We start from the raw sequence: 20,818 nt of genomic DNA on the forward strand, positions 1-20,818 counted from the left end.
AGTTGGCAGGTCATGTTACAGTTGTATAGGACTTTGGTTAGGCCACATTTGGAATACTGCATGCAGTTCTGGTCGCCACATTACCAGAAGGATGTGGATTCTTTAGAGAGGGTGCAGACGAGGTTCACCAGGAAGTTGCCTGGTATGGAGGGTCCTAGCTATGAAGAAAGGTTGAGTAGATTAGGATTGTTTTCATTGGAATGACGGAGGTTGAGGGGGGACCTGATTGAGGTCTACAAAATTATGAGAGGTATGGACAGGGTGGATAGCAACAAGCTTTTTCCAAGATTGGGGGTGTCAATTACAAGGGGTCACAATTTCAAGGTGAGAGGTGGAAAGTTTAAGGGAGATGTGCGTGGAAAGTTTTTTTACGCAGAGGGTGGTGGGTGCCTGGAACGCTTTGCCAGCGGAGCTGGTAGAGGCGGGCACAATAGCATCATTTAAGATGCATCTAGACAGATATATGAACAGAGGGAAGTAGATCCTTGGAAAATAGGTGACAGGTTTAGATAAAGGATCTGGATTGGCGCAGGGTGGGAGGGCCGAAGGGCCTGTTCCTGTGCTGTAATTTTCTTTGTTCTTTGTTCTTTAATTCTAAGCTGACAAATAACTGCGATGTTGATTGCACAATTTACTAAAAAGAAATGAGGTGAAATAATTGTTCAACATCATCACAACGAAAAGGCCGAGTTTTCCTTCCTGTGATTTGTTGCTTCAGTGGAGTTTTGTCTCTTGTTTCTGAGTAACTTTATTGAAGTGTCTCTTATCCAACACCCTTCCCCATTCTATGTAGGGTTTTGATACAAGGTAATACACAGAACAGAGATATGTAACATTTGACGATTTTGTATGATTGACAAGGTCATTGTAGTTTGTTGGTTGATGTCTGGATCTGTAGAGAAAAGAGAAAGGTTTAGTAAATGGCCTTTGGTTTGGCAGAGAAAGAACTGTCAACTAACTTATTCCTCCTTCCCAATTTAATACACTCCCTCGCTGCTGTCTAGTACTGTGGAAATTACATTTATGAAAATGAGATTGTTATCACAGAAAAATACAGTGATAGACTTTGTAGGAAGTTGTATTTCACCTTCTAGAGAATAGTGCTATATCTGAGATGCTGGACATGTGTGTGGTGGGGTATTGTGTATCATTCAAGCAGAATAATGCTGAACTCAAGGTTCACCTCGCTTTGTGTTACAGGCAGGAATGTTTTGGTCATTCTGCAGCCCCCATCTGCCACCCTCCTCCAGATGGAAGAATAGTGATGGAGCCAGGAGGAAGTGGGTGACGAACTGGGATAGGTGCAACGGAAAACTGGGAAGTCCCAATGAAGAGTGGAGGGAATAGAGATTCCTGACTCCAGCGAATGGCATGACACTGAGAAAAACATGGCTGTGGTATGGTGAATCCAGCCCCAGAGCTTAACAAGGTCTGGTCGGGCAGCACGATGGTACAGTGGGTTAGCCCTGCTGCCTCACGGCGCCGATCTAGTTTTGATCCCGGCACTGGGTCACTGTCTGTGTGGAGTTTGCACATTCTCCCCATGTTTGCGTGGGTTTCGCACCCACAACCCAAAGATGTGCAAGCTAGGTGGATTGGCCAGGCTAAATTGCCTCGAATTGGAAAAAATGAATTGAGTACTCTAAATTTATTTAAAAAGTAAGAAAAAAAAACAAGGTCCTGGTCGTAGTGGTTTCATCAGTTGCTCCGAAATAAGGATGTGGGAGGTGAAGAAGCACAGAAAAGGGGAGTGTGGGTGAAGGGTTGATGGGAAACTCCCTGAAGCAGGAATTTTGAACCTCAGGTTGAATCAGTGGCTGTGAAATCAGCTCAAATGTATCAGGTCACCAAAGAAGATAGTGTCATGAGAATGTCGCTTTAAGAAATGGTTAGCTGCTCATGTTACTGCAGTGATGTCAGAGTGTGGGTGGAGCTGAGCTCTGTCTCTGCTTATTAGTTTCACTTTGAGAAAGCTTGGATGTGTCTGTCTTTTTGGTTTGAAGGACAACATTCCATTCGCCGTCTTAATCACCTGTTGCACCTGTGAACCAACTTTTTGCTACTCATGCACTAGCACACCCAGGTCTCTCTGCACAACAGCATGTTTGGCTATTTTATCATTTAAATAATAATCCCTTTTGCTGTTATTCCTACCAAAATGGATAACCTCACATTTGTCAACATTGGCAGATGGAATACAATGTTGACAAATCTGAGGTTATCCATTTTGGTGTTGCAGCTGAAGTCAGGCAAAGCAGCTGTACTGTTGATCTCTCTGCCACGAAGGACTATCTCTTGGTCATTTGGTGAATTCAGAAATTTAAATGTTTTCAGTATTGAATGCAAACCCTGATGTGCTTCTGTTGAAAGGTTGTTAAGTCTTTTGGATGTTTAAAGGACAGCTTAAAGGATTACTTAGTGTTGTATTCTTTGGGGTTACCTTTGAATTAATGGTTGCTAAGATATTCACTGTTTGTTTTAAAAAGGTTAACTTGAGTTCATGGAATAAACATTGTTTTGTTTTTAAAAATACTTTTCCATTTCTGCTGTACCACACCTGTAGAGTGGGCCGTGTGCTCCCCATACCACAATCTAGTAAAGGTTGTGGGTCAGGTGAACTCCATGATACACTTTGGGATTCTCTAAACCCTGACCCTGATGGGGCTCGTCCGGGATAAAAGTGTATCCATTGGATTGGCTCAGTGAACTTAAAGACAGTGAGGGGTGAGCATATTGTGGTTGCTTTTCAGGTGTGGTATTTTAGTCTAAGTGGTGTTAGGCATTTTAGTTGCTGTGAAATGAAGAGTCTAAAGTTCTTGTTCCTTTTCACCAAACACCATTTATTTCACTTCCACAGCCTCTGCACAAAACTCTTAACACACCACCTGACAGAGGCCACCTGAAGCCCCATTACATATCAGTGTCAATTAATGGATACTTAACATAAATGAGACAACTAATTGCAATGCCTCTTAACCCATTACTTAACAGTCTCCACTTCCTTGGAGAAAAAAAATAATTAGGTGAAAACAAAATTTCAAGAAACTCAAAAACACACACATGATTTCCCCCCTTTTTTTGGGACGAGAAAGAAAAAAAAAGTCACAGAAACAAGCGCCCTTCATTAACAATATCCAAAGGTTTCTGTGAACTCGCCCCTCTTTTCGTCAAACAGTCTGACAGTTGATAGCTCCTGTCAACCCATTTAATTTTTGTTATTTCCCCTCTGTCCGACATCTGCTTCAAACTTGCGATGTCTATCCGTAACCTCTTTTCATTGACACTTTTTGTAGAGTGCACATTTTCCCACAGGGATTTATTGTCAATGTGACAGTCAATAGGTATATTACCCAAATCCCCTCATCCCAAAATTTCTGTCAATGTCATACTTATATAAAAGGCCATATCCACCGCCTCTACAAGGCTTAATGTCTCAGCAGCCAAAGTGCTTTTTACCACTATCCTTATTTTCTTTGTTTCCCACACAAGCGGTCAACATTTACCATTGTTCCCCAAAAGGAAAATTATAAAATCTCCTGCGCTTGAAACCCCATCACATAAATTTGCATAGGACACATCACTATAAACTATGAGTTTCATGTGCTTAAGGTCACCTAAAACCGGGAACTTCCAAACACACTCCTGAATTTTTAGCTTGGCCAATGCTTTATTTGCTCTTATTATGTCTTCCACTTTGGGATCATTCACTTTTGTACTCAACTCTAAGACATCAAAACTCACGTCCGGTCTAGTCTGTCTACCTAACCAGTTTAATTGCCCAATTAAACTTCGAAGTTGCTCTTTTTCTACCTTTGAAACCATTGCATCTTTTTGTGAAACTCGGCCACGACTAATTGCTATTGGGGTGATGCTTTCCAAATAAGATTGCTGACGTAAAGTTGCCCCTAACTTAGTCTGTCCAATTTCCAGTCCAATATATTTAAATGCACCGGAAGCCTGACTTCCAACCCTGAATTCTTCCTCAAACCAGAGATTACAATAGCTTCAAAATCACTAGTCCCACCCCACAAAAAATCATCGACATGCATCATAAAAATGGGGCTGGTATATCACAGGGCTAAATCGCTGGCTTTTAAAGCAGACCAAGGCAGGCCAGCAGCACGGTTCAATTCCTGTACCAGCCTCCCCGAACAGGCGCCGGACTGTGGTGACTAGGGGCTTTTCACAGTAACTTCATTTGAAGCCTACTTGTGACAATAAGCGATTTTCATTTTCATTTCAAATGCCAGAAAGATTTTCTTTATAGTGCCAGTAAAACATTGCAGGATCTGCTTTCAACTGGCAACAGCCTAACTTTAACAAAACTGACCTTACCGAAAAATACCAGACTCTAGATGCATCATTTAATCCATATACACATTTGTTCAACTTCCAGAGTACCCATTCTGTGTTAGCTGCTTCTTTAGGAGGACGGAGAAAAATGTCTCTCTGGAGCTGATGCCCCTGCAAAAAGGCAGCTTTTATATCTATAGATTTGCATTCCCATGCCTTTGTGGCTAATAGAGCCAAGACGGTCTTTAAAATAACCTTTCCTGCTGCAGGTGAATCTACCCTTAAATCCTGATCTTCTAAGATTTCTTCAAATCCCCTTGCCACGAGCCTGGCCCTAGCCTTATAAGTTCCATCCGGAAGAACCTTTTCCGTGCAAATCCATCTGTGGGATAGAGCTCTTTGTCCCCTATCCGGTACTTCCGTGTATACCCCAAATTCACTCCAACTGTGCAATTCTTGCTGTTTAGCTTCTTTAATAACTTTTTCATCTAATTTATTTGAAGCCACCAAAATCTCACGTGAATGTGGGCTTCTACTCCTATTAGTATTCGTAGTCTTACTCATGTTCCGAGATCTTGTCAAACTATGTCCCCTCTCCTGCCTGGTATCTCGTTCTGTACTGCTACTGCTTGATCTTTCCCTTCTGCTGTGGGATGTCCTTTCAATAGTTCTCGGCCTTTTCCTGCGGACCTGTTCACTATCTGATGTACTATCTGAACTGGCACTGCGTTTCTGTGCCCTCCGTTTTTGAACTTCGTTTTCCCAATCCATTGTCTTGACTCCTTCCCCTGAATGCTGTACATTCAACCAATGTTTATACTTTCCAGTGGCCTTCCCTGCTCTACTAATAACAGTTGCATCCTTCCATTGACTAGACCCTTCAGGCAAGTACGTCACTTTTGTACCAACTTTTGGCAGTTGCCCTTTCGGAAAAATGGCCTGTTCTAATTCACCAGAAGTGTTGTGTTCCTCCACAGAAACCCTGTCTATATCAGTTAATTGGTCCTCATAGTTCTGTAACACATGCGTACCAGATGACTGGTTCCTCGTCATGTCTGTCTGCTCTGTCTAAATTTGAAAATTTGTAATCTGTACCCATTATCCTTGATGAATGCACCCTAACAGTTTGATTACCATGTTGCAAAATAATTGTTTTGCCATCTATGGCTATGATGTTCCCTGGGCCTTTCCATTCATTAGAATTGTGGCAGAGTAAGACATGCCAAGCTCCTCTCTGGAGCTGACCAATTCAGGAAGTGGGGGCAGCAATCCTGGAATCTGCACCTGCCCACCATTTTCAAAGGGTTCTCAAATCATCATGGCTCAATTAAATTTAAGCTCGTTTGGTCAGATTACTAATTCCTTGGCCACAGGTCTTAAAGGCTGAAAGAGATGTAAAGAGGTGGAGGGGCGTTGGTTGGACATTTCACAGCATGAGTTCTTGGCACCTAATAATAATAATAATCTTTATTAGTGTTTATTATCGCTGCATTCCGGCGCCTGTTCGGGTACACTGAGGGAGAATTCAGAATGTCTTTTTCTCCTAACAAGCACGTCTTTCGGGACTTGTGGGAGGAAACCGGAGCACCCGGAGGAAACCCCCACAGACACAGGGAGAACGTGCAGACTCCGCATAGACAGTGACCCAAGCTGGGAATCGACCTCGAGGTCCCTGGTGCTGTGAAGCAACAGTGCTAACCACTGTGCTCCCGTGCGCCCCCCCCCCCGAAAACACAGTCACAGATGGTTGAGCAATCATATTGTGGAATGTACAAGGGGCCAGAATTAGAGGAGGTTAAGTATCTTGGAGGGCTGTGGGGCTGGAGGAAGTGCAGAAATAGAGAGGCTGAGACCATGGAGGGATTTGACACAGGGATTAAAATTGTAAGGTCAAGATGTTGCTCGACCACAAGCCAATGTAGGTGAGCGAGCACAGGGGTTTTGGTGAATGGAACCTGGTGCATGTTGAGACACGGGCAGCAGAGTTTTGGATGAGCTCAGCGTGTGGGAGACGGCCTGAATTGTATGCTGACCTATACCTCTCTTGACCTCTCCATTAATGCTAAATTACCAGACTGCGTATCTGACACCCATGAGCATTAATTTCCTCCAATTAAATGTTGGCAAGATGTTCTGCATTTGTATGAATCATCAAGGGATAACAGGTAGATGAAAAGGAGGGGGGTACAAGGATCAATCCTTGTGGGGCGCCAGAGGTAACAGTCCAGGAGCAGGAAGAGAACTGTACTGAAAAATTGGAAATATATGACATTTGAAACATGAAAGTAACACTGAGAATGCCTGAGGCTTTTAATGAAAGGGAGAAGTCCCACACGGGGTTAACAGCAGCAGTTTGTTTGAAATGCAGACAGCTTCACAGACGTGAAGGAAAACAGCTAGGAACAATTCATTCTGATTTACAAGTTAAAAAGTCATTTGATCGACTTAAATTATTAAGTTCAATGTAAGGGAACAGTATTTCACAGTTCTTTAAGCAATGAATTATTTTATTGAACAATTAAGAAGAGCAGCCAGAATCTAAGGTTTAAAATAAGGCACAACTGTTAAGCGTGAAAACGTGCTGACACCAGTAATAAGATGAGACAACTGATTTACAAATAAAGAAACCCACAAGGTAATACGGTTACACTATAACATACACCATTTTGATGTTAAAACCTTTTAGAAAATGGCCAAGCCAGATAAAAATAGAATCAAAAGGGGGTAATCTGAACATGACATGAGCTTGACCCAAAGATGACCCGGGTTAAGACTGAAAAAAATCATTAATAAAGACATAAATCTGAAAAGTTACTGACTAAGACACAGACAAATTTATTACATGTCAAGCAAAGTGAAAAAGTTCAAAGTAAATAATGGTGAGCTGGTGGAATGAAGCTGCGCTGTTGCGAGATGCCACGCTTCTAACCGATAGAAACTAGCTTTCAACTGTTAGGCTCAAGCAGCAGAGGGGAGTCATTTGTGAAGGTCAGGCTGCACAAATTGCTATAAAAACTCTGATAAGTGAGCAGAAGTTGAGAGAATCTTCCTCGGTGATGGGACGAGCAGCATCTGAAGACCGAGCAGCCCAGAGAAGCGAACAGAAGACCAAAAGTTAAAGAAAAACGATTGACAAGATAGACTTGAAAGTCTTACAACTGGACCGAACAAGAAAAGATCTTTTTACCTTTCTGTAAGTTTAAATTGATAACCTGAAAGAGTGGTTATTATTATTATGTGGAGATGCCGGCATTGGACTGGGGTGAGCACAGTAAGAAGTCTTACAACACCAGGTCAAAGTCCAACAGGTTTGTTTCGATGTCACTAGCTTTCGGAGCGCTGCTCCTTCCTCAGGTGAATGAAGAGGTATGTTCCAGAAACATATATATATATGAATCCGTCTATATATATGTTTCTGGAACATACCTCTTCATTCACCTGAGGAAGGAGCAGCTCTCCGAAAGCTAGTGACATCGAAACAAACCTGTTGGACTTTAACCTGGTGTTGTAAGACTTCTTACTATTATTATTATTAGAAAGTTTACTCTACTTAGCAAGCCGGACCCGTGTGTAAGCTACTGAGCGGTAAGTAGACGGAATTTCCAAGGAAGATATGGATTATACCGGGAGATAACTTGAAATAATAGTTTGACCTGATTGGCATCCACCTCAGTCTGCCTAGGAGTCAGGGACAGCAAGGGAATCCCTGGATCACCATTTAGAATTACAGCGCTCCATTGACTATTGGGGGAATTCTAAGACTAGTGGTGAGGTTTTTACTTCAGAACCCAGCCAATGGGTCTCTGGCCGTGATGAGACAGGTAAGATTGGAATCAGGTGAGAGCAGTGCAACTATCTGCAACACAGTGAAGAGATGAGATGGTTAGTGTGGAAGGGAATTTAATGAGTTGCCAATTTAGAAGCATGCTGGGAAATGCTTGACTATAGTTAACACTGCTTTTTCGTGAAAATAAGTAGGTCAGGTAACATAAACGAAATACTGCTTAATATTCTGGTCTCGGCCTTATTATGAAAACACATTGTCCTCCGAAAGATAACAAAATGTGTACTCGAGTTGTTTTTAGCCAAGGGCAAGAACATACGTACTACCTATTTCATCGTACGTACTTTCCAACGTCTATTTAATATAAACATGCCTGTTTACTTCAAGCTGTTATTTCAGATTATAAAACATGCTTTCTTCAATCAAATCTCAGGGCGCAGTGCACTGGCTTTGCAGCTAGAACACTCTCTCTCCTCAAATATATTTGTGTAAATAAATTTCCTTAAATCGAACCTCGAGGAATTTATTATGATTTCCACGACAGTTAGCCTGGTGTAAAAGGCTCCAGGCAGGTGGAGAAAGATCAGGAGGGAAAGTTTACATTTGTCACAGACACAAATTATGTAATTTGTGACTTTGACAAGAGTTGTTTCGGTGCGGTGACAATGCCTGAAACATTTCCCACAACTCACTGACTTATATCTCAGAATATGGGAGTTACCATTGCCCATGTTGCCACTGCTGTGGAAGTGACCTAGAGATTGAAGGAGGATTGATAAAGTTTCCAAGTCAGGATAGTGTGCGACTTGGAGGGTAAATTGGAGGTGATGATGTTCTCTGGCACCACCCACTGTCCTTGTCCTTCTGGGTGGATGTCACAGGTTTGATAGTTAAATTGCCAAAGCCATGGCAAATGGGCTTGGGTCAATGTTTCAAACGATTGGCAGGTAGATATTTCCTCCACTACAATTTACCAGCAGTTAGATGTGAATGGAATTTGGCCCCGTCACCAACACTTTCATCCCTGGCCAGCTGACTTCAATGTCTTTACATTTATAATCGTTATTGAAGGTTCCGTTACTTACTGGTTAGAGCTGTTAGACTGTGATTGGTGGGAATGCATCCTGTGGTCGAGCAGAGGGATCGTACTCGTCTCTAAATGGAGAAGAAATCACTTTGAGCTTGTTGTACAGTCACAGATCAAAAGATCATAAGAAATGGCAGATCTAGAAACATTAATTAACATTCATAGTTCAACCAAGGTGCTAGCCAGATCGAGAAAGGGGGAAAAGAGGTTTTTTTTCTGAGAATATGGATGGGTATCGAAGACCTGTTGGTTGCAATACAGTGCCATGGGGAACATCAAGACACTTGAGGGAACCATGGGGGTAGGAAGTGTCTCCAGCTGTACCAGATGTGCTCAGGATTTCCAAGGGGCAGCTGGAATCAGGGTGGAGCATCATGGAGGGCGAACCATCCTTAATCAAACATTGGCCACTCCACTGGCACCAAGAGTTTAGTAGGAACATAGGAATGGGAGTAGTCCATTCAGCCCATCAAGCCTGCTCCACCTTTCAATTAGATCATGGGTGAACATTTACCTTGATGACACTTCCCTGAGCTATCTCCATGTCCTTTGGTTTACTTTGTTCCCAGGAATCTGTGACTTTCTGTCTTGAACATATTCAATGACTGAGCTTCCATGGCACTCTGGGATGGAGAATTCCAAAGATTCACAACCCTCTGAAGAAAGAGATTTCTCCTCATCTCAGTCTTAAACGGTCTCCCCCTTACCCTGAGATTATGTCCCCTTGTTTCAGACTCCAGCTAGGGGACAAATCTCCTCGACATCCACCCTGCCAGACCTTGTAAGATTCAATGAAGTCGCCACTCGATCCTTGAAGCTGAAATGAATACAGACCCAGTCTCTGCACTTAACTCTCTTTGATGTGGTTAATGTCTGGCATTGTGGGGGGGGGGGGGGGGGGAGGGTAATACTCAGGTGGACTTGGCACACGGTGAGGTCCACCACGTCAGGGCCATGTTTGACTCGACCTGTTGTAACCCATGCCCATGTGACTCCCTGCCTGGAGGACAGGAGAATCTGGTGCCTGGCTCGCTAAGTGGATGCGAATTGGTCATTGAGACCCATTTACATTCTCCCACTGACATGGGGGTGAGATTCCCGATCCCTCCGCCAGCGGGGGAAGGGGGCGAAGCATAGCGCTCGGTTCGGCGTCCAGTGTGAACCTTGATTTCGGTCGGTTGCCCAATTCTCCGCCTGATTGTGATCCGCGTTGCCGGTGTTGCGGAGTGGAGAATCCAGAATAAGGTCTCACCAAGATTCTATAAAACTGCAGTAAGACATATTTACTCCTCTACTCAGATCCCCTTTAATATAGGTCAGCATACCTTTCACCTTCCTCATTGCTTACTGAATACTCATTGTAGCTTTTGGTGACGTGTGTACGGGTCCTTCCAGTTTGATCCTGTGTATTACCTTATTTCCCCTTCCCTTTACTCTTGCTGTTACATTTTTGATCCACGGATGTTTAATCAACCTGCGACTTTAAGACATCTGTACGTCAACTTTAATCCAAACAGAAGAATCTAGAAGACTGCTGATTTGAATTGGTGATTGCAGGTGAACCAGTAACAATTTAAAACAAAATTTAGACTGCCCAATAATTATTTTTCAATTAAGGGCCAATTTAGCGTGGCCAATCCATGTACCCTACACATCTTTTAGTTTGTGGGGGTGAGACCCAGGCAAACGCGGGGAGAATGTGCAAACTCCACACAGGCAGTGACCCAGGGCTGGGATTGAACCCGGGTCCTCAGCGTCATGAGGCAACAGTGCTAACCACTGTGCCACCGTGCTGCTCCCTGGACCAGCACCAATGATATCAGCGATTACTCACTTTGATTGATTTGGCTGGTGACCAATTAATTGGCTCAAAAGGGCTGTGCTCTGCCCGGTAAAACGTGGTGATTGGATCTGATCCAACTGCAATGTTTCAGAGCTTCACCGGTTGGGTTTTGCTTTCAGCTTGATTGCTGGCAGCTCGGAGGAAGGACTGCTGTCCTCTCTCCTCTCTGTTGTTCTCCAGAAAGGCTGTGTTTCCGAACTGGCGGGGAGTCTGGATGAGTCTATGTACAGGAGAACCGTGCCAGGCTGTACAAGCAGGGGAGGACCAACCATCTCACTCTGCAGAAAGGCTGAGGCCTGGAAATAAATCATGAGATGAAAGCAGAGTTTGATGTGAAGCAAAGGGGCCTTTCCAGGATAAGCTCTGAGTAATACATTTCTAAACTCCAGAGAACTATAGAGAATTACAGAGGGCAGCATGGTGGCACAGTGGTTAGCACTTTTGCCTCACAGCACCAGGGACCTGAGTTTAATTCCGACCTTGGGTGACTGTGCGGAGTCTGCACGTTCTCCCCGTGTCTGCGTGGGTTTCCTCCGGGTGCTCCGATTTCTTCCCACAGCCCAAAAATGTGCAGGTTAGGTGGATTGATCATGATAAATTTTCCCCTTAGTGTCTAGAAGTTTAGGTGGGGTTACTGGGGTACAGGGATAGGGTCGGGGTGTGGGCCTAGGCAGGGTACTCTTTCCAAGGGCTGGGGCAGACTCGATGGGCCGAATGGCCTCCTTCTGCACTGTCGAGATTCTATGATTCCATGAGAATATAATTATGCTTCAAACCAGAGATTTTAATCAGCGAGTGGGCAGTGAGATTTGGATTTCGGCGGCAGCGGTGCGCAGGGGCCTTCTTGGAGGTGAGTAGTGTATTTAAAAAGCCTTACCTTTACAGGAGCAGCCCTTTGGATTTCGGCGGCAGCGGTGCGCAGGGGCCTTCTGTGAGGTGAGTACTTACTTTAAAAAGCCTTACCTTTACAGGAGCAGCCCTTTGGATTTCGGCGGCAGCGGTGCGCAGGGGCCTTCTTGGAGGTGAGTAGTGAATTAAAAAAGCCTTGCCTGGTCCCGTGTCTGTTCTTCTTTTCTGTTTTATTTGTTTTTATATAAGGCGGGAACCGGAAGTTCGACCCGCGGACCTCTGGCAAGTCCCCCCCCCCAACCAATAAATTCTGGTGGAGAGGAAACCCGAGACACCACACGTGTAGTGTCTCCCACCCGCCCTCCTCCTCTAACCTAATAATAAGACCCATTGGTGTAAGGTAAGTGCCATATTATATTATTATTATATTATTAGCATTGTACAGGTCAAGGTTCGGAGGTGGAGGAGCAGTCTCTGTCAGCGAGAGAACCTGAGAACATCTAAGACACTCAGAAGGTAAGAAGGTAAGTAAGTGATTTTTACTTATTTTTACTTTTATACCTTTTTTCAAATTGTGTGTGTCGGGGGGAAACTGAAGTGACATCACAGAAAAGCTGTGGCCAGAGTGGCTGGTTGGGATTCTAACCTAAATTTAAAAAAAATTTTAGTATTTGGGAACTAATTAAACATAATAACTTAATTATAATTTAGAGGATATCTAAGCCAGAGATCGGAGAGTATTATAGTTAGCTATCGCATTTCTATTAGAAATCTAGTGCTAGGAAACAGATAGTTGACAGTAACTTTGAAATTTTTTAAAAAAGTATTTAATAAAAAAGACAAATTTTAATTTTAATTAATTGACGCAATGTCAGTTAGAGGGGTGCTGTGCTCTGACTGTGAGATGTGGCAGGTCCGGTAGGCTTCCAGCGTCCCGGATGGCTTCATCTGCAGAAAGTGCACCCAACTGGAGCTTCTCACAGACCGCATGGTTCGGTTGGAGCAGCAATTGGATGCACTTAGGAGCATGCAGGTGGCGGAAAGCGTCATAGATCGCAGTTATGTAAATGTGGTCACACCCAAGGTGCAGGCAGAGAAATGGGTGACCACCAGAAAGGGCAGGCAGTCAGTGCAGGAATCCCCTGTGGTTGTCCCCCTCTCGAACAGATATACCCCTTTGGATACTGTCGGGGGGGGATAGCCTATCAGGGGAAAACAGCAGCAGCCAGAGCAGTGGCACCACGGCTGGCTCTGATGTTCAGAAGGGAGGGTCAAAGCGCAGAAGAGTAATAGTAATAGGGGACTCTATAGTCAGGGGCACAGATAGGCGCTTCTGTGGACGTGAAAGAGACTCCAGGATGGTATGTTGCCTCCCTGGTGCCAGGGTTCAGGATGTCTCCGAACGGGTAGAGGGCATCCTGAAGGGGGAGGGCAAACAGGCAGAGGTCGTTGTACATATTGGTACTAACGACTTAGGCAGGAAGGGGCATGAGGTCCTGCAGCAGGAGTTCAGGGAGCTAGGCAGAAAGTTAAAAGACAGGACCTCGAGGGTTGTAATCTCGGGATTACTCCCTGTGCCACGTGCCAGTGAGGCTAGAAATAGGAAGATAGAGCAGATAAACACGTGGCTAAACAGCTGGTATAGGAGGGAGGGTTTCCGTTATCTGGACCACTGGGAGCTCTTCCGGGGCAGGTGTGACCTGTATAAGATGGACGGGTTGCATCTAAACCGGAGAGGCATAAATATCCTGGCCGCGAGGTTTGCTAGTGTCACACGGGAGGGTTTAAACTAGTATGGCAGGGGAGTGGGCACGGGAGCAATAGGTCAGAAGGTGAGAGCATTGAGGGAGAACTAGGGAATAGGGACAGTGTGGCTCTGAGGCAGAGCAGACGGGGAGAAGTTGCTGAACACAGCGGGTCTGGTGGCCTGAAGTGCATATGTTTTAATGCAAGAAGCATTACGGGTAAGGCAGATGAATTTAGAGCTTGGATTACTACTTGGAACTATGATGTTGTTGCCATTACAGAGACCTGGTTGAGGGAAGGGCAGGATTGGCAGCTAAACGTTCCAGGATTTAAATGTTTCAGGCGGGATAGAGGGGGATGTACAAGGGGATGCGGAGTTGCGCTACTTGTTCGGGAGAATATCACAGCTATACTGCGAGAGGACACCTCAGAGGGCAGTGAGGCTATATGGGTAGAGATCAGGAATAAGAAGGGTGCAGTCACACAGTTGGGGGTATACTACAGGCCTCCCAACAGCCAGCAGGAGATAGAGGAGCAGATAGGTAGACAGATTTTGGAAAAGAGTAAAAACAACAGGGTTGTGGTGATGGGAGACTTCAACTTCCCCAATATTGACTGGGACTCACTTAGTACCAGGGGCTTAGACGGGGCGGAGTTTGTAAGGAGCATCCAGGAGGGCTTCTTAAAACAATATGTAAACAGTCCAACTAGGGAAGGGGCGGTACTGGACCTGGTATTGGGGAATGAGCCCGGCCAGGTGGTAGATGTTTCAGTAGGGGAGCATTTCGGTAACAGTGACCACAATTCAGTAAGTTTTAAAGTACTGGTGGACAAGGATAAGAGTGGTCCGAGGATGAATGTGCTAAATTGGGGGAAGGCTAATTATAACAATATTAGGCGAGAACTGAAGAACATAGATTGGGGGCGGATGTTTGAGGGCAAATCAACATCTGACATGTGGGAGGCTTTCAAGTGTCAGTAGAAAGGAATACAGGACCGGCATGTTCCTGTGAGGAAGAAAGATAAATACGGCAATTTTCGGGAGCCTTGGATGACGAGAGATATTGTAGGCCTCGTCAAAAAGAAAAAGGAGGCATTTGTCAGGGCTAAAAGGCTGGGAACAGACGAAGCCTGCGTGGAATATAAGGAAAGTAGTAAGGAACTTAAGCAAGGAGTCAGGAGGGCTAGAAGGGGTCACGAAAAGTCATTGGCAAATAGGGGTAAGGAAAATCCCAAGGCTTTTTACACGTACATAAAAAGCAAGAGGGTAGCCAGGGAAAGGGTTGGCCCACTGAAGGATAGGCAAGGGAATCTATGTGTGGAGCCAGAGGAAATGGGCGAGGTACTAAATGAATACTTTGCATCAGTATTCACCAAAGAGAAGGAATTGGTAGATGTTGAGTCTGGAGAAGGGGGTGTAGATAGCCTGGGTCACATTGTGATCCAAAAAGACGAGGTGTTGGGTGTCTTAAAAAATATTAAGGTAGATAAGTCCCCAGGGCATGATGGGATCTACCCCAGAATACTGAAGGAGGCTGGAGAGGAAATTGCTGAGGCCTTGACAGAAATCTTTGGATCCTCGCTGTCTTCAGGGGATGTCCCGGAGGACTGGAGAATAGCCAATGTTGTTCCTCTGTTTAAGAAGGGTAGCAAGGATAATCCCGGGAACTACAGGCCGGTGAGCCTTACTTCAGTGGTAGGGAAATTACTGGAGAGAATTCTTCGAGACAGGATCTACTCCCATTTGGAAGCAAATGGACGTATTAGTGAGAGGCAGCACGGTTTTGTGAAGGGGAGGTCGTGTCTCACTAACTTAATAGAGTTTTTCGAGGAGGTCACTAAGATGATTGATGCAGGTAGGGCAGTAGATGTTGTCTAGATGGACTTCAGTAAGGCCTTTGACAAGGTCCCTCATGGTAGACTAGTACAAAAGGTGAAGTCACACGGGATCAGGGGTGAACTGGCAAGGTGGATACAGAACTGGCTAGGCCATAGAAGGCAGAGGGTAGCAATGGAGGGATGCTTTTCTAATTGGAGGGCTGTGACCAGTGGTGTTCCACAGGGATCAGTGTTGGGACCTTTGCTCTTTGTAGTATATATAAATGATTTGGAGGAAAATGTAACTGGTCTGATTAGTAAGTTTGCAGATGACACAAAGGTTGGTGGAATTGCGGATAGCGATGAGGACTGTCTGAGGATACAGCAGGATTTAGATTGTCTGGAGACTTGGGCGGAGAGATGGCAGATGGAGTTTAATCCGGACAAATGTGAGGTAATGCATTTTGGAAGGGCTAATGCAGGTAGGGAATATACAGTGAATGGTAGAACCCTCAAGAGTATTGAAAGTCAAAGAGATCTAGGAGTACAGGTCCACAGGTCATTGAAAGGGGCAACACAGGTGGAGAAGGTAGTCAAGAAGGCATACGGCATGCTTGCCTTCATTGGCCGGGGCATTGAGTATAAGAATTGGCAAGTCATGTTGCAACTGTATAGAACCTTAGTTAGGCCACACTTGGAGTATAGTGTTCAATTCTGGTCGCCACACTACCAGAAGGATGTAGAGGCTTTAGAGAGGGTGCAGAAGAGATTTACCAGAATGTTGCCTGGTATGGAGGGCATAAGCTATGAGGAGCGATTGAATAAACTCGGTTTGTTCTCACTGGAACGAAGGAGGTTGAGGGGCGACCTGATAGAGGTATACAAAATTATGAAGGGCATAGACAGAGTGGATAGTCAGAGGCTTTTCCCCAGGGTAGAGGGGTCAATTACTAGGGGGCATAGGTTTAAGGTGAGAGGGGCAAGGTTTAGAGTAGATGTACGAGGCAAGTTTTTTACGCAGAGGGTAGTGGGTGCCTGGAACTCACTACCGGAGGAGGTAGTGGAAGCAGGGACGATAGGGACATTTAAGGGGCATCTTGACAAATATATGAATAGGATGGGAATAGAAGGATACGGACCCAGGAAGTGTAGAAGATTGTAGTTTAGTCGGGCAGTATGGTCGGCACGGGCTTGGAGGGCCGAAGGGCCTGTTCCTGTGCTGTACATTTCTTTGTTCTTTGTTCTTTGTTGAGGAAAGTATGCTCAAGAACAGCCATTGGAAGCCAAGACTCTTTTCCTTTGACCTTCCTCCTCATTATTTTCACACCTTTTGCCCCCCCCCCCATCTGTGTTTGTCTGTCTTGTGTGTGTGGGTAGAGGGTGGGTAAAGGGGGTAATAGGTCAGCTTATTGTTATACAGCTCATTCACTGTTTAATATTTCAATATAATTCCTGTTATAAATAAACAGTAATTGTGTTTCAACTTACAAACCTGGTGACTGTAATTATTGAGCAGCCAAGAGCCAAAGAATTTGGGAATTTTTATAATCCGCTTGTCTTGTGAATCCAGGGCATGTGGGGCTGGAATTGACTGCACACCCGCCCAGGGTGTGTAACATTTGTGAACAAGGACACCATTTGCACACTCACACTACCCAAACTCTCACCATTGAAGAAATACTCTGCCTTTCTGTTCTTTCCACCAAAGTGAATAACTTCACACTCATTCACATTGTATTCCATGTGCCATATTTTAGCCTATACACCTAGCCTTCAAATCCTCCTCACGACTCCCATTCGCCAACTGTTTAGTGTCATCAGCAAAATTGAGAATATTTCAATTGGTCCACACATCCAAATCATTTCTCTGGATTGGGTTATGGGTCAGGGTTTAGAGAACCCCAAAGTGTTTCATGGAGTTCACCTGACCCACAACTTTTAATAGATTGTGGTATGAGGAGCACACGGCCCTCTCTACAGGTGTGGTACAGCAGAAGTGGAAAAGTATTTTTTAAAGCAAAACAATGTTTATTCTATGAACTCAAGTTAACCTTTTTAACATACAGTGAACATCTTAGCAACCATCAATTCAAATATAACCCCCAAAGAATACAACACTAAGTAATCCTTTAAGCTTTCCTTTTAACATCCAGAAGACTTACAAAAGGTACACCTTTAATCAGAAGCACATCAGGTTAAAGTCGCTGCTGAAAACATTTATAATTCTGAATTCACCAAATGAACAAGAGATAGTCTTTTCATGGCAGAGAGATCAACAGTACACCCGCTCTGTCTGGCTTCAGCTCCAACACTGAAAAGTAAACTAAAACACACCCTGCAGCAAACAGCCTAAAACAAAAGTAAAAAGCTGACAGACAGCCCAGCTCCACCCACACTCTGACATCACTGATAAACACCCATTTCTTAAAGGTACATCTCTTAAACAGCCATTTCTTAAAGGTACTCTCACATGACAATTGTGAACAGTTGTGACCCCAGCACTAATCCTTGTGCTACTCCAGTAATAACAGCCTGTCCTCATAGAATTACCTATTAATTCCTGCTCTCTGATTTTGGCTGCCAACCACTTCTCAATACAGACTAGTATTTTCCCCCCAATCCCATGCACTCTAATATCATTTACCAATTTCCTGTGTGGGTCCTTATCAAAAGCCTTCTGAAAATCTAAATACACCACATCTACTGGTTTTTCTTTATCTATGCTGCAAGAAACATCCTCCCAAAACTTGAACAGGTTTGTTAAACAGGATTTCCCTCTCATAGATCCATGTTGACTCAACACAATTTTACCACTCTTTTCTAAATGTTCGGCTATCACATCGTTTACAACTGCTGGCATCAAACTAACAGGTCTGTAATTCTTCATTCTCCCTCATCCTCTTAAATGGGGTTATATTTGCTACTTTATAATCTGAAGAACCATTCCAGGATCTATAGAATTTTGAAAGATAACTACCCTGTTAACTCTATCCATCTCCTTCAACACTGGGATGCACCTCATTTAGTGAGTGGATTTATCAGCCCTCAATCCAGTTAACCTTTTAAGTACTTCCTCCTTGCTAATACGTTTTTTTTGTTCCATAGTTTCACAATTCCCTCAGTTGCTTATATCTGGGAAATTTTCTGTATTTTTGTTTGCAAAGGCTGATGCAAAGTAACATTTAGATTCTCTGCCATTTTCTTGTTCTCCGCTATACATTTTCCAGTACTCACCTGCAATGGGCTCACGTTTGTTCTTTTTCATTTCCCTACATAAGCTTTTTTGGTCCACCTTTATGTTCCTTGCTAGTTTCTTTTCATATTCTCTTTTTCATTGCTTAATCAGTTTCTTGGTCCTCCTTTGCCAGATTCTACATTGCTCCCAATCCTCAGGATTACCACTTTTTTATGCATCCTGATAAACCGCTTATTTGGTCGAGTAGATGGATGGTCATATTTGACAAAGAGTGATGCAGGTTTGAAATGTTAGCTCCGTTCTCCCTCCACAGACGCTGTTTCTGTTCCATATTCCAGCATCCGCAGCAGTTTGCTTTTATGTTTGTAGAAGACATCTGCTTGGGGCTGGAGAGGAACTTGCAATGGGAGGGACTGGATTCAGTGATCATGGTCCACGTAGGTATCACTGAGATAGGTAGAATTAGACAAGAGATTTTGCTCAGGGAATACGAGCAGATGTGGGCTAAATTCATTGGGTTAAACTACTTGAGCCACAAGAAAATTGGTTCAGAGTGAATCAGGTTAAAGAGTTAAATGTATGGCTCAAAGATTGATGTTGGAGGAACAGGTTTTGATTCATGGTGAGTCACTTCGGTAGCACGGTGGCACAGTGGTTAGCACTGCTGCCTCACAGCGCCAGGGAGCCAAGTTCAATTCCGGCCTTGGGTGACTGTGTGGAGTTTGCATGTTCTCCTCGTGTGTGCGTGGATTTCCTCCCGAAGTCCAAAGATGTGCCGGTTAGGTGGATTGGCCATGATAAATTTTCCCCTCAGTGTCCAAAGCTATGTAGGTTAGATGGTGCTATGGGATATAGGGGCTAGGCTGGGAGTGGGCCCAACTCTATCAGAGGGTAGGTGCAGACTTGAGGGGATGAATCTTCTGGACTGTAGGAATTCTATGGTTCTATGGATGTGGAGAGAATGTTTCCTCTTGTGGGGCACTGTTTAAAAATAAGGCGGAGCCTGTTTAAAACGTAGATGAGAATTCTCTCAGAAGGTGGTGCGTCTTTGGAATTCTCTTCCTGAAAGGCTGATAGAAGCAGAGTCTTTGGATATTTTAAAGCCAGCGGTGGATAGATTCTTGGAAAGCAAGGAGGTAATAGGTTATGGGGATAGATGAGATGCAAATTGGAGGTAATGTCAGATCAACCATGATCCGATTAAATGGCAGAGCAAGCTCGAGGGGCTCGATGTCCTACTCCTGCTCCTTGGCCGCATGTTTGTGTGTTCATGTTCACTCCGTCCACCACTGGCACACGGCACACAGGAGCAGCCGTGTGTACCACCAACAAGATCCATTGCAGGAACTCATCAAGGCTCCTTAAGCAGCATCTTCCAGACCCACGACCATGACCAATTAGAAGGACAGCAGGTTTATTGGAACGCCACCACCTGGAGATCCCAACTTGCTACTTTTAGAACAATAATTTTTTATTGGTGTCACAAGTAGGCTTACATTAACACTGCAATCAAGTTACTGTGAAAAGCCCTAGTTGCCACATTCCGGTGCCTGTTCGGGCACACAGAGGGAGAATTCAGAATGTCCAAATTACCTAATAAGCACGTCTTTCGGGACTTGTGGGAGGAAACGGGAGCAGCCGCAGACACGGGAAGAACGTGCAGACTCCGCACAACCAGTGACCCAAGTCGGGAATCAAACCCGGGACCCTGGCTCTGTGAAGCAACAATGCCAACCACTGTGCTAAGTGGTAGTAAATAGGCCTTGTTAAGAACAGTGGGGTGTTATGGGCGAGGCGTTTTCCGAACCCCAAAATGTGTCATGGAGTTCAACCAACCTCTCCCTTTAATGGATCTGTTGCTTTTCCGAGCACACAACTTTTTCCCTAGGTGTGGGATTACAATTATGGACACGTGGGTTTTTAAACACAAAACACTGTTCATTCCATGAACTCAACTTAACCTCTTAAATAAACATTGGATCTCTTAACTCCCCTTACTTCAAAGATAACTCAGAAAATATCAGGGGCTGGTTTAGCACACTGGGCTAAATCGCTGGCTTTTAAAGCAGACCAAGGCAGGCCAGCAGCACAGTTGAATTCCCGTAACAGCCTCCCCGAACAGGCACTGGAATGTGGTGACTCGGGGCTTTTCACAGTAACTTCATTGAAGCCTACTTGTGACAATAAGCGATTTTCATTTCA

The 20,818-nt window shown here is 44.4% G+C and overlaps 1 long non-coding RNA gene across 1 annotated transcript in view; it reads right to left on the reverse strand.

Annotated features, from left to right (window-relative positions):
- Nucleotides 1-733: 733 nt before the first annotated feature.
- LOC140409649 (uncharacterized) overlaps nucleotides 734-20,818 on the reverse strand; it is a 129,198-nt gene continuing 109,113 nt past the window's right edge. The window contains exons 3-4 of the long non-coding RNA XR_011940454.1: nucleotides 9,163-9,232; nucleotides 734-892 (exon numbers count right to left, since the gene is read on the reverse strand). This is a non-coding gene — a long non-coding RNA (uncharacterized lncRNA). The remainder of the gene's footprint in view (nucleotides 893-9,162; nucleotides 9,233-20,818) is intronic.

This window comes from Scyliorhinus torazame, chromosome 3, assembly GCF_047496885.1.
Source record: "Scyliorhinus torazame isolate Kashiwa2021f chromosome 3, sScyTor2.1, whole genome shotgun sequence".
Taxonomy (NCBI): domain Eukaryota; kingdom Metazoa; phylum Chordata; class Chondrichthyes; order Carcharhiniformes; family Scyliorhinidae; genus Scyliorhinus; species Scyliorhinus torazame.